This window comes from Meles meles, chromosome 16, assembly GCF_922984935.1.
Source record: "Meles meles chromosome 16, mMelMel3.1 paternal haplotype, whole genome shotgun sequence".
NCBI classification, from domain to species: Eukaryota; Metazoa; Chordata; class Mammalia; order Carnivora; family Mustelidae; genus Meles; species Meles meles.
In genome coordinates, this window is record NC_060081.1 from 53,766,447 (window position 1) to 53,780,858 (window position 14,412).

The 14,412-nt window shown below is 49.2% G+C and overlaps 1 pseudogene; it reads left to right on the forward strand.

Moving 5' to 3' along the window:
* LOC123926609 overlaps positions 1 to 11,706 on the forward strand; it is a 39,101-nt pseudogene extending 27,395 nt beyond the window's left edge.
* Positions 11,707 to 14,412: the final 2,706 nt, after the last annotated feature.

The window sequence follows — 14,412 nt, forward strand, 5'->3', positions numbered from 1 at the left end:
CAGGGTGGGGGTACACTGGGATCTATCCTGCCTAACCCTGGCCCCTCCACTTGAAAGAAAAAAAAGGTGCTAGTGAGATTAGCTAACAATCAAGGCCTCAGAAATTCTCCCACCTTTCTCTGCAGGTCTTGAGCTTGCCACAAGATGTTTGTCTGTGGTTGAATTCCATGTAGTTATTGTTTGGCTGAGTAAGTCCCCATTGGCTGGTGGGTATACCTTGCAGGTTATATACCACACAGATGGTCATCTTGTTCAGGCCAAGACCATGAGCCCTTTTAGGGTTCTCCTGAGTTAGCAGAGGATTTAGCATGTGCGGGCCTCAAGAGGAGTCCAACAGCCCTCACCAATGTTATGGAGCACCTGGCTTCCTAGGCCTTCTGTGGCACTAGCAGAGGCCTGGCCTAGGCCACTTCTGCAGTGGCGATGCAAAAACCCCTGGTCCACAGGTTATTGGCACAGGTTACTAGGACCTCCGTTGTAATGACTTTTCTTTTTTCTTTTTCTTTTTTTCCTTTTTTTCTTTTTTTCCTTTCAGTGTTCCAGAATTCATTGTTTATGCACCACACCCAGTGCTCCAGGCAATACGTGCCCTCCATAATACCCACCATCAGGCTCACCCAGCCCCCCACCCCCCTTCCCTCCGAAACCCTCAGTTTGTTTCTCAGAGTCCACAGTCTCTCATGGTTCGTCTCCCCCTCCAATTTCTCCCAACTCACTTCTCCTCTCCATCTCCCTATGTCCTCCATGTTATTCCTTATGCTCCACAAATAAGTGAAATCATATGATAACTGACTCTCTCTGCTTGGCTTATTTCACTCAGCATAATCCCTTCTAGTCGCATCCATGTTGATACAAAACTTGGGTATTCATCCTTTCTCATGGAGGCATAATACTCCATAGTATATATGGACCATATCTTCTTTATGCATTTGTCGGTTGAAGGGCATCTTGGTTCTTTCCACAGTTTGGCCACTGGGACCATTGCTGCTATGAACATGGGGGTACAGATGGCCCTTCTTTTCACTACATCTGTATCTTTGGGGTAAATACCCAATACTGCAATTGCAGGGTCATAGGGAAGTTCTATTTTTAATTTCTTAAGGAATCTCCACACTGTTTTCCAAAGTGGCTGCACCAACTTGCATTCCCATCAAGAGTGTAAGAGGGTTCCCCTTTCTCCACATCCTCTCCAACACATGCTGTTTACTGTCTTGTTAATTTTGGCCATTCTAACTTGTGTAAGGTATGTCAATGTGGTTTTGATTTGAATCTCCCTGATGGCTAATGATGATGAACATTTTTTCAGGTGTAATGACTTTTCTAATGGCCATGGTGGCAAGATCTTCTAGGATGCATCTGTTCATAAAATGAATATTAATTTCTGATAGTAAGTGGGTTCAAGGTGCTGGCTTAGCACCTAGCACGTCAGTCCCAGCACCTCGGTACTACTGTACTACTCTGCAGAGACGATGGCTGAGAATGAGCAAAGTGGATGGAAACTGGTCTGGAGTGCACAAGGGAAGGGTGTGTGTGTGTGTGTGTGTGTGTGTGTGTGTGTGTGTGTGTGTGTAGGTGATTGGGGATAATAGCTCTGGCCAAGCTGTATCTCCAACTTATCTAGGTTCAAGAAGATGTGGGGAATCTATGGTGTTTCACCATCTACCATTTTGCGTATGAAGAATATACCTGTTGCATGGAGTATGGCAAGACTTGTTCCAAGTATTCTCTAGTTGGTATGGAAGTCGGGGAGAGCAGCATCCTCCATCTGCTAGGATAGGTGTGAGAGGCTGAGAGCTGTCAAGAAGGTGTCTGGTTTTCGCAGGGCTCACTGTGAGCCTGCACACAGGACTGATGAGGACAGTTCATGGTTTTGTTCTGAGGATGGAGTATTGGAAGAATGCGTTTTCCCTTGTAATCCCCGGAAAGGGAACAGATCTGGAATCCACTGTCGTGTTACTTCCTGGGAGTGGTGGTAATCTGCAGCATCTGCTTCATGAGGTGTCTGTCCTTTATTGCGTTCTGGGTGTGGTTTCTGTGACTTTGTCCTAATGGCTGGGATTTCCAAGGAATGGGATTTGTTTGGCTTCACTCTAAGCGTTGGTTCACCGGGAGTGGGCAAGTCCCATTCTGCTGCTGAGAAGTGTGTCTCTAGTGGTTAGAGTGTGTATTACAAGCCTAGAGGTCAACGGTGTGGTGGTTACAGTGGTCAGCAGGCTATTGCTATTGATGATTTAAAAAAAAAATTATTCATTTATCAGAGAGAGAGAGCAAGCGAGAGCACGTACACAAGCAGGCAGAGTGGCAGGCAGAGGTGGAGAGAGAAGCAGGCTCCCTGCCAAGCAAGGAGCCTGATGCGGGACTCAATCCCAGGACCCTGGAATCATGACCTGAGCCAAAGTCAGAGGCTTAACTGACTGAGCCACCCAGGCATCCTAGTTATTGATGATTTTTATGGGTGAATTCTATAGGATGAGATGTTAGATCTTATGGTTAGGGATCCTCATTAACTGCCCATAAAGGGTGCTTTTTCTGAGTTTCATATTCAATATCTTTTTAAAAAAGATTTTATTTATTTATTTGACACTAGTAGGCAGAGAGGCAGGCAGAGAGAGAGGGAAGCAGGCTCCCTGCCAAGCAGAGAGCCTGATGCGGAGCTTGATCCCAGAACCCTGGGATCGTGACCTGAGCCGAAGGCAGAGGCTTAACCTACTGAGCCACCCAGGCGCCCCCATATTCAATATCTTTTTATTGCTTCTAATAGTCCTCCTTGTACTTGGTATTCATGCATTACAATATTGCCTGCATTTTACCCATGTGTCAATGAGGATTTGAGAAAGAAAAATGTTAGGCTTCCACAAGTTGTACTGGAACAGCCAAATAATAAAATTTTATTTTTGACACAAAGTAGGAAGTATCCTGCTGTGATTCTTAGTTTAAAGCAGGGGAGGTCACCTGGGTGGCTCAGTGGGTTAAAGCCTCTGCCTTTGGCTCGGGTCATGATCCCAGGGTCCTGGGATTGAGCCCCGCGTCAGGCTCTCTGCTCAGCAGGGAGCTTGCTTCCTTCTCTCTCTCTCTCTGCCTGCCTTTCTGCCTACTTGTGATCTCTGTCTGTCAAATAAGTAAATAAAATCTTTAAAAAAAATTAAAAAAAAAAAAGCAGTGGAGGGGGCCCTCTTTTGGTACTGGTAATGAGTACCATAGGCCTTCCTAGGGAAGATTATCAGATTCTATTGGAAGTTTGGTCTTTGTTATTGCGGAAGAATCAGGAGTCGACCAATTACTTGTCTTCTGTTTCATTTTCCATGACCAGTTCCACAATATTTGGTTTCTCACCTCCACTACTGTGAAATCGTCCCAACTTTGGCAGCAGCTCACCCTTCTCTGCCAAGGGTATGTTTGAGCCAAGACAAAAGTGAATTCTGAGTGACTGGGAGACCCTAGGATCAGAATGATGTCAGTAGGGAGTTACTGAGATCTTAAATTCTAAACCAGCTCCCGATACCCAGATGAAATACATTTCAGATTTAGAAACTTCTGATAGAAATTTTGTGTCCATGATGACAATTGAAGAGAATGTGTCATTCCTAAACCTAACCTGAACCTCTAACTTTAATGCTGAAGTCTAACCCGACCTTAAAGCCCACACTGGAACCCTGAATCCCAAATATGAAATTGAACCTGAAGCCTGGACTCTGAACCTGAGCCCTGGATCCAAGCCCTGAACCATGAACCCAAACCCTAAACCAGAACTCTGAGCCATGAACCTTGACTGAACCCAAATCCCAGCATGAACCCAAACCCCAAATTTGACCTTGAACTTTATCCCAGAAGCCCTGAGTCTTAAACCCTAAATCATAAACCTGAAGCCCTAAACTCTAACTGTTCCCTTGACCCTAACTCTAAATCCTCACCCTGACCCTAAACCCAAAGCCTGATCTAGAACTCTGACTGAAACCTGAACATGAACCCAAATTCAAACCCTTCACCACACTTTGTTTATGCGTTCACTATTGATGGATATTTGCAGTTTCTACCTTTTGATTCTTGTGAATACTGTTGGGTTGGGGGCTAGGGTTGGGGTCTTGGACTGGGGACAGGGCCAGGGCCAGGCTTGAGAACAAGTTAAGGTCAGAGTGTGGGTCTGCTTGCGTCAAAGCCAGGGTCATGTTCGGTGCCACCGTTTGGGTCAGGGACTGTTGTCATTCCATATTGTTTCCAATTCATTGTTCTTTAGCTATTTTTGGAGAAGCTGGGGGATACTGGGCTCCATGCAGCTTGAATTTCCAGAACGAAATGGCTTCAGTTGGACCCCGGGAGGGAGCAGGTGCTTCCATTGAAGGGTGAGCTCCCCTAGTCCTGCACTGTCTCCACTGCCTGCAGAGGGCGCCAGACCCCAGCTCCCACCCTGAGCCTGGCCTGCGCAGCCGTAAGTGGGACAGGAGCCCGGCCTCCTCAGGACCCACTGTGGAGACTTCTGGAGGACGTGCTGTCGCTCCCACGCTGGTAGGACGAGCTGGGGAGGATGTGGATCCACATCCACACTGACAGGATCCACTGTGGAGGACGTGGGGTCGCGTGCAGTGCAGTGCAGGTTATCCGCCCCCCCGCCCCCGCCACCGGCTGCTGGAGGAGGAGGTGAGGAGAAGCAGGCTGAGCAGGGACTGGCAAGGGGGTGCATGGTCTCAGGACCCCACGGAGGAAGGGCACGCTGTGTAGACACTGGGGCTTCTGTGGTATTGTGTGTGGTGATGTAGCCTCTCACGGTGCTGTGAGCGGGTCTGTGGGGTCTCCCCTTTCTGGGCATGGATGCGCGCCCTGGATCCCACGTCTGTGTTTGTGTACATGCACGCGGATTCGGTTCCTGGGGCTCTTCAGTCTGCAGTCAGGGAGTGGATGCCAGCTCGGTGTTCGTGCTCCCCACGCCTCAGCCCTGCAGGGTCCTTCCTGTGTCCACACCCGCTTCAGGGTTGGTCCGGAGTCTGGAAGTTCGGGAGCAACAGCGAGGACGCTATGGACGCCTTTGGGGAGAGCAGATACCCAGTGTCGGTTCTTCCCTGAGCACAGCGTGTCTTCCCGTCTCCGTGTGTCTCCCTCCATGTCTGTCATCAGTGTCTCATGGCTGTCAGAGGACAAGTCTGTCACCTCCTTGGTTCAGGGGACTCCTAGGTATCTTGTTCTTTTGGATGCAGTAGTAAATGAGATTGTTCTCCATAATCTCTTTCTTTTTTTTTTTTTTAAGATTTTATTTATTTATTTGACAGACAGAGATCACAAGTAGGCAGAGACGCAGGCAGAGAGAGAGAGAGGGGAAGCAGGCTCCCTGCTGAGCAGAGAGTACGATGTGGGGCTCAATCCCAGGACCCTGGGATCATGACTTAAGCCGAAGGCAGAGGCTTTAACCCACTGAGCCACCCAGGCGCCCCCATAGTCTCTTTCTGATGGTTCCTTCGGAGCATGTAGAAATGCAATTGATTCATGTAGATTGATTTTGTTCCTTGCAAGTTTCTTGAACTTATTAGTTCTGTTTACTTTAAACTCAAACTGCCAGTTATCTGACCAGCAAAATGGTTTTATTTGGGAATAGCAGAGAATGGCAACCTGGGCTGAGCAAGCTAGTCCCATCACGGACAAGTGCAAGAAATAAAGGAGAGGAACATTATTTCATGGAGGAGGAAGAAGTTGGAAGGGTTGCTTGGAAGGAAAGTCCACTGGAGAAAGGCAGGGGCTCGGGGTGATGGAGGATTCTCAATGGCGGAGCTGCGGGATTTCTTGTAGGAGATGGACCCTCCAGCTTCCCCTGTGGGGCCTGGAACGGATGAGTCTCTCCTGTGGGGGATTCTAATGCAGGGTCTGTAATAGGCACTGAGTGCCAGACGCCCCCTTCCAGCCTCGCCTTCTGGCGTCCCCAGTCCACCTTACTGAGATTTCCTTCCTGCTTTGTCACAGTTCTAACCGGGTTGTGGTTGAGCGTTATGGAGAATTGGAATTCCAAATCCCACTGCTTCCACTGCACCGAAGAGACGGGAGCGCCTGATTTACTCCTCCCACGAGTCTCTTGCTAACATGTGGCCTCCTCCAAGGGCGAGTGACCTGTCCACGGTGGGTGAACTGGATCTGGGAGGGCTTGGCCTCCATCCCGGAGTCTGATGTCCTCTCTGCTTCTGTGATGTGGTGCTAACGTGGATGCTTGGAAGAGTCATTTACTCTGCGGTGATTTCAAATCTGCAGTAACTTGTCACAGCAGCACAAATATGCTTTATCTCCACACTCAGACTCCCCAGCTGTCATTTCTTTACCACGTTTGCCACTTCACCCAGGCTACTTTGGTGCATTTTACCCCAAACAGGGACACTGTCCCGCAGAACCACCACGGAACCCCAAGTGAGGAAATCATGATGGTTCCCACATTTGCACCCAGACCACAGGCCCACCTCAGCTGTCACCACCTGCCTGACAGTCTGAAATGTCTTCTCCATTCGGATCAAGTTTTCTTCTGGAACTTCTTTCAGGGCTTTCCCTTATTTGGGTAACCTTGATGGACTTAAGGGGCACAGACGGCTGCAGTTGGAGTGGTATTTCTATCTGGCTTATGTCACTGCGGCTGTTTTCAGTGTCCATCCACATTGTGACGTGCATCGGTCCTTCAATCACTTTTTCACAGTGACCAAACATAAGAACATTGACGCCTTAAAACATTTCAGGTACACAATTCTCTGGGCTTAGCTGAGCTCCCACGGTTGTACATCATTCTCCAGAACTTTCTCATTCTCCCCGAGGGAGCCTGTATGCATGAAACACCAACTCCCTATTGTCCTTTCCTCTCAGTCTCCTGCAGCCACATCCAGCTTTGTGTCCCAGACACCTCATCCAAGTGGAATCACAAGTATCTCTCCTTCTGTGACTGGCTGGTTTCACTCAGTGTAATGACTTCCAGGTTCAACCTGTGTTGTAGTCTGTGTCAGAATTCCCTTAATTTTTTTTTAAAGATTTTATTTATTTATTTGACAGACAGAGATCACAAGTAGGCAGAGAGGCAGATGGGGTAGGGGGGGGAAGCAGGCTCCCTCCGAGCAGAGAGCCTGATGTGGGGCTCAATCCCAGGACCCTGAGATCATGACCTGAGCTGAAGGCAGAGGTTTAACCCACTGAGCCACCCAAGCACCCCAGAACTCCCTTCATTTTAAAGGCTGAATCACGTTCCATGGTTATAAACCACACTTTGTCTATCCATTCATCTGTCAGTGGACACTTGGGTGGCTTCCACCTTTTGGCTGTTGTGAGAAATGCTGCTTTGAATATGGGTACTTCTACTTTCAATTTTTGGGGCCATATAGGCTGCAGTGGAATTCTGTGTTTAGTATTTTAAGGAACCACCATATTTTTTCCCCACAAATGAACTATTTCACTTCATTCCTTCATAGGACAGAACAAGATGGCCATTTATCGATCTACCTCATTTTGTTTATCCTTTTCCCCATGGATGGACATTTGCATCGTTTCTGGTTTTTGCCTATTGTGAACACTGCTGCTATGAATATTCCTGTACATTTTTGTTTGTTTGTTTGAACCAGTGTTTTCAATTTTGGGGTATATATCTAGGAGTACAATTGTTGAACCATATGGTAATTCTGCTTTGACCTATCTGAGTAAATGCCAAACTATTTTACACGTAGACTGCACCATTTTTCACAAGCGAGTTTAAGGGTTTCAGTTTCTCAACATCCTCTTGTTATTTTTAGTTTTCTTGATCATAATGATTCTACTTGTGTAAAAGGACATCTAACTGGTTTAAATCTTCATTTCCATAAAGAGTAAAGATGCTTAAAATCTATTCATGTGCTACTCACCATTTGTATGATTTCTCTGGAGAAGGGTCTATCCAAGTCCTTCGTCCACTTTAAAAATGGGATTGTCTTTTTGTTGAGTTGTAAGAGCTCTTTACATATTCTGGGCAACAGAGTCTTATTAGATAAATAATCTACAGCTATTTCCCTCCATTCTGGGGTCTTTTCACTTTCTGGATAGTATCTTCTGATGCACAAATATTTTTAAAATTTTTACATTTCTTTTTTAAGAGTGAGTGAGAGAGAGTGTGCAAGTGAACAGGGGCAGAAGGAGAAGGAAAGAGAATCTTAAGCAGTCCCCACATTCAGTGTGGAGCCTCATAACCCTGAGATCATGATCTGAGCCAAAATTAAGAGTCAGATGGTTAACCAACTGAGGCACCGAGGCGCCTGGGACAGATTTTTAATTTTGAGGATATTATTTTATCTATTTTTTCTTTCCCTTCTTATGCTTTGGTGTCAGATCTAAAAACATTGCTAAATCCAAGGTTATGAAGATTTATCCCCATTTGTTTCTTCTAGAGTTTATAATTTTACCTCTTACATTTAAGCCTTTAACTTATTTTGAATTAATGTTTATATGTGGTGTGAGGTAGGGGTCCAGTGTCATTCCTCTACACATGGATAGTGGATTGTCTAGCACCCTTTGTTGAAAAGACCATTCTGTCCCCCCAGTGTAATGTTGTCCACCCTTGTCAAAATTCAGTGGACCATAGATGAAGGGTTTTATTTCTGGGCTCTCTGTTAAATTCCACTGATTTGTATGCATACTTTAAAAAAATCTTTATTTTATTTACTTAAAAATTTTTTAAATTTAAATTCATTAATTAACGTATAATGTATTATTTGTTTCAGGGTGTATGCATACCTTTACAACAGTATCATAATGTTTTATTTACTGTTGCTTTGTATTAAGATTTGAACTTTGGAAGTGTGACCTTTCATCTTTGATTTTCTTTTTCAGGATGGTTTTGGCTATCTTGTGGTCCCTTAAAATTCCATATGACTGTTATGATTAGCTTGTGCATTTCTTCCCAAAGGCCTTTGTAAAATTTCTTGGGGACACATTGAATTTCCACATTGCTTTGTGTACTGTTGCCATCTTATCAATAGTATGTCTTTTCATCACCATGGGGTGTCTTCAATTTATTTAGGTTTCCCTTACTTTCTTTCCACAATGTTTTGTAATTTTTGGTGTACAAGCTGTACACATTGATTACATCTATCCCTAAGTATTTTGTCAATGTTGATGTTCCTTAAAATAGAATTGTTTTCTTAAATTCCTTTTTGGATGATTCATTGCTAGTGTATACAAATAAGAGAGATTTTTCTGTATTGATATTTTGTCCTGTAACTTTGTTTCCACAAAGGGAACTGGCTGTAATCATTTTTTGTTGATTCTTTAGGCAGCTATGTATATAAGATGATGCCATCTCTGGTCTCTGAATAGACCTAGTTCCAGTATTTCCTTTCACATGTGGTTTCCTTATTTCTTGCTGTATTGTTCTGGGTAGAACTCTCAGTACAATACTGAGCAAGGAGTGAAAGCCAGCATGATGGACAGAGTAGAGCTGTCAGTCCTCCAAAGTGAGCGTGATGTTTGATTAGGGTTAGGGTGGGGCTTATGGTTAGGGTTTCCCTGTCTTCATCTGTACAGAGCCCATTCATCTCCAGTAACCAGCAGAGTGATCTTTTCACGACATAACTTTTGAGTCTCTCTGTGATCCACTCCCCAGCTGCTTGTCCTCTCCAGCCTTTTGTCTTCCACCATATTCCCTCCCCCACTCCCGTGGGCCTCCCAGGTCATCCCACATGTGCCTTGGGCCTGACCCCAGACCTTTACATTCTCTCTGCCCTCTGCCAGGAACACTCTTCTCTCCGCCTGCTTCATGCCTGGCTTGTTACCCTGTTGGCTGGACCTGGACTTGCCCCCTGGTGACCTGACTCATGTCTGCTGGCTGTGTTTGGCCTTGACCCCAATTTAAATGTAGTGCTCACCTTCCCTGTGTGAGCAGTTTACTAAGCTGCCAGGTATGGGGCAGGCACAGAGAAGTAGACTTAGTGTCTGGGTGAAAAAAATCCATCTCAGGGCACCTGGGTGGTTCAGTCATTAAAAATCTGTCTTTGGCTCAGGTCGTGATCCCAGGGTCCTGGGATTGAACCCCACCATGTTGAGCTCCCTGCTCAGTGGGGAGCCTGCTTCTCCTTCTCACAGTCCCCCTGCTTGTGTTCCCTCTCTAGCTGTCTCTCTCTTTATCAAATAAATAATATCTTTAAAAATAATCAGTCTCAGGGGCGCCTGGGTGGCTCAGTGGTTTAAGCCTCTGCCTTCGGCTCAGGTCATGATCTCAGGGTCCTGGGATCGAGCCCTGCATCGGGCTCTCTGCTTGGTGGGGAGCCCGTTTCTCCCTCTCTCTCTGCCTGCCTCTCTGCCTACTTGTGACCTCTCTCTCTGTCAAATAAATGAACAAAATATTTTAAAAAAAATAATCAGTCTCAGAGGGGCTCACCACCCTTGCTGACAATGGGGGAAACTGTTGTCCCCACAGGTGGTCCCCTCAGAGAGACAAGACATCCAAATTTTGGGGGCCCAGGAGATGTAGACCTGGACCTGGAAGCTTATGCTCTTGAATTCATGGCTGGGGCCTAAGCAAGCCCCCTTTTCTTCCAGTGGTCCTCTTTCTCCTTCCCTGCCCATGGGCTGGACCTGATTCCTGATCTGGGGGAGTTTGAGGGTGGCCACTCCTAGGAATAGCAGGCTTGACTGATGGACCTTGTCAGCAAGAGTCCCAGTAGCCTTCAAGGGAGGATCTTATGGGGTTGGAGACAGCTCTGTGGGGACCAGCAACAGCCCACTCAAAGCAAAGTGGGGCAGGAGGCCAGCCCTGCTAATTCTGGCCAGTCTGTAGGCCACAGAAAGGAGGGCTGTGTCCAAAGGTGCTCTACTCCTTGCAGATGGGGAAAGGACCTGCAGGGGGTCAGCCAGGAGAGGGCACCTGCTGGGTTTGCCTGGGAGCTCTGCACAGGGGGAGTGTTCCTGGCTCCAGCATTCTGAATGTGGGGTTGGTTTCCCACCTCTGAAGCCTCAGGCTCCCCTTTGTATGATGGGGTGCTGATGGCCCCCATCTCTGGGAGCAGAAGGTAGGGAGGTCCCACAAGCAGACTTGCTCAGGACAGACTGGGAGAGTGGCTGTTGCTTAAAGCAGCCCAGGGCCTGTCCCCTTGAAGAAGGTGCACACATCCATGGCCCCCAGCTCTGGGGTCCTTCCACCAGCCTCTGACAGTGACCCTCCTCCTGCCTTGTCCCTTGTCCCTGTCGATAGGTGGTTTTCCTGGAGCTGTTCCAGCAGAGGACAGAGAAGCCCATCATGGTGGGACACAGGGTCGCCTACTAGGTCATCACCAACCAGCGGGCTGCCAGTCCCGTGTACCCGCCTGGGAGGGCTGAAGGGTGGTGGTCCTCAAGGTCCCTGGTGCCCCGTACTGGCAGGATGTGTCCATGCAGCACATGGTGATGGTCAGCTGCTTCTGGGAGCAGCACTTCCTCCATGAGGTGGACAACCTGGTGTGCTCCAAAGTGGACATGAAGTTCTGTGACCATGTGAGAATGGAGGTCCTGTCCCCCCTCTTTGGCACCCTGCAACCCAGTTTCTACCAGGTGTCCCATGAAGACCTCAGCTACCAGTGCTGGCCACAGTCCCAGGCCCACATCCCCAAGGACCAGGGCAACCTTTACTACATGGGGGGCTTTTTTGGGGGGTTGGTGGTGGAGGTTCACTGATTGACCTTGACCTGTCACCAGGTGATGGGGATCAACGTGGCCAATGGGCCAATGGCCACACACAATGAGGGATACATCTAGGCTCTTTCCACCAGACTCTAGGGTCTCCTGCCTGTGGGTCCTAGCACCGACCCATCCCCAGACACCCCCATACACCCAGCTCTGGCCTTCTCACCCTCGGACTCGGCCTCTATGGGCTCCGGGTCCTAGACCACATTCTGGTGTGGTACTACCAGTGACAGTGGCCTGGGCAGTGTCAGAGGCCTTCCAAGGCAGTCTCCAGTCCCTGCTCCTGGAGAGCCCCTTGCGGTCACTCCCTGTTCCAGGAGCAGGTGTCTGCTGGCCTCCTCCCTGTTTCATCATCCCTGGTGCTCTGCGAAGACAGGGACCAGTAGCCGGCCCGGATGCATCACAGCCCTTCCCGGACATCCGCACTGTCCTCCTGTCCAGTCCCCCTGCTGCTCCCAGATCAGACACAGACCTGTGCGTGCACAGCCCACACCTAGGACAGAGACCCATACCTGCAGGACACAGGATAAACCCTGGGGAGAAGCTCGCCGCCCCCACACCCTGTCCCACCCAGCCAGCCTTGACCTGGAGTGTGAACATGACCTGCCCCCCAGGCATCTGACCTCTCATCAACTTACTCTTGAATGGGGTGGGCGCACCCTACACAAGCCGTCTTTACAAACACACACACACACACACACACACACACACACACACACACACACACACACAGATGCTCGAATGCATGCATGGGGAGGGGACCTGGGGTTGAACAGGCCAGATCACACTATATAGGGTTGGGGGCTGGCTCTGGCCCCATGGTGACACCTTTCTATACTTCTGGCCAAATGACCAGAGATGTTGGAGAGCCCTGATATGACATCCCCAGCGAGGGAAAGTGTTTGCAGGATGTGCTTTCCTCTGCCTGCAACCTCTGGACATCAGGATGCAACATGCAAACATGTTCTTCTTTCAAGGATCTCCAAAGAAATGAACTGGGCAGGGGCTGTCTCAGGAATGTGGGTGCCTGGTTACTTGGGTTCCAAATTCTGTTGGGCTCTGTTGTCAGGAAAGTGAGGTCACCCCCTGAGGGCACCCCTCCCCCAGCTGCTCAATGCTCTCCCTCTACCCCATGCTGCATCCATACAGTGACACCCACACAGCCTACCCACGGCCCCTGTGAGACCTGGGTGCGGACGGTGTCCCTGCTGTGAGGATACAGACCTGGGTTCAGACCAACCTCCTGCTCATGCCCAGGACTGTGACCCTGGACAGACCCTGTGCCTCTCAGGACCTCCCCAGGCTCTCCATCTGCACAGTGAGGTCTTCTGGCTTCTACTTCTAGGGACGACATCAGGGTTGGGACCTCTACATACCTTCTTGCTATCACAGGAGGCTGGGACACACACATGGCAATGCAAGGATGAGTGGGGGCCTGGGCAGGGCACAGAACACAGATCAGAGGGGCCTGGGTCTGCTCTGGAGCGCAGGCAAAGCCACCCTCCTCCAGCTGGTCTCCCAGCCCCTGTGGGAAGGTTGCAGGGAATTGATTCCGACCTTGTCTTCTCACAACACAGACTTCCAGGGGCTCCCATTAGGTTTAGGCCCAGGTTCCAGGGCCTTGTCTGCACCCATGTGCTTGGCAGTCCCCACAGTGGTTCCTGGAATCCCTGAATCCTGGTCACACATCCCTGTGGAATTCTCTCCCCTCCAGCGTGGATGGCCTGTGTGACTGCGCTGTAAGGAATAGAATGGAGCAAATGATGGGATGTTGTTTCCAACCTGATTGAAGAAAGTCTGCGCTTCTCCTGGTTCTCTCTCCTGTGTTCATTCTCTGTCTCTGTCTTCTCTGTATGTCTCTGTGTCTCTCCCAGGAGCAGGACCTGGGGGCTCTGGGGGAGATGTGAGAAACCTCCCCCCCATTTCCCTCTCCTCATTCTCAAGAATGTCTGAGCAGACAACTGACTCTGGAACCTCTTCCAAATGGGGACCCTGAGGCTGCAACAAGGAGTGTCCTGACCTTGGTCCCTAGACCAGTGGTCCAGTGCTCTGCCACGTTCTGCAAACCCAGGTCGTCAGGCCCCTAAGCCCCCAGGCTGTCCTCTGCTCAGAAGGACTTTGAGGGGATACAAAGCATTTTCCCAGGACTGGGAGCACAGTGGGTCAGGGATGAAGATCTGAGGCCAACAGACTTTTCTACAAGCCTGTGAGACCCTAGGGACACCCCATCTCTATAGCCCATTTGACAGAAGAGTAAGCTGAGGCCTTTTGTACTGTAGCCCCATTTGGACTGGGTGTGTGTGTGTAATATCTTCCTACTTCCAATAGACCAGGATGGTGATGGACCCCAGACCCCTACCCTGTCCTCTCCCAGTGCCCTGGCAACCCTCCTGGTCCCCTTGGGTACCCCCTGACCATCAGCCTAGCCTGTCTCCCATCCCCATGCTATGGATCTGGGTTCTTGCCAGGGGTCCTGATGCCCCGGCCCCATGGCCCAGCTGTCTCCAACATCTTTCTTCTTTCTGCCTTGTCACCCACCTTGCTCCCAAGGTGTCTGCCCCTTCTGACCCTGAGCCGGGCAGTCAGAGTGGGGTGTGTGTGTGTGTGTGTGTGTGTGTGTGTGTGTGTGTGCAGGCGCACATGCCTTTACTTGTCCAGGGATGCCCAAGGTCATGTCCCCACATGGGAGGGGATGGGTAGCTATCCCTGAGGATCTGAGGGTCTCTCACCCCGAAGAGAACCTCATTGGAGGGTTGGGGCTGGCCTAGGACTGGAGAG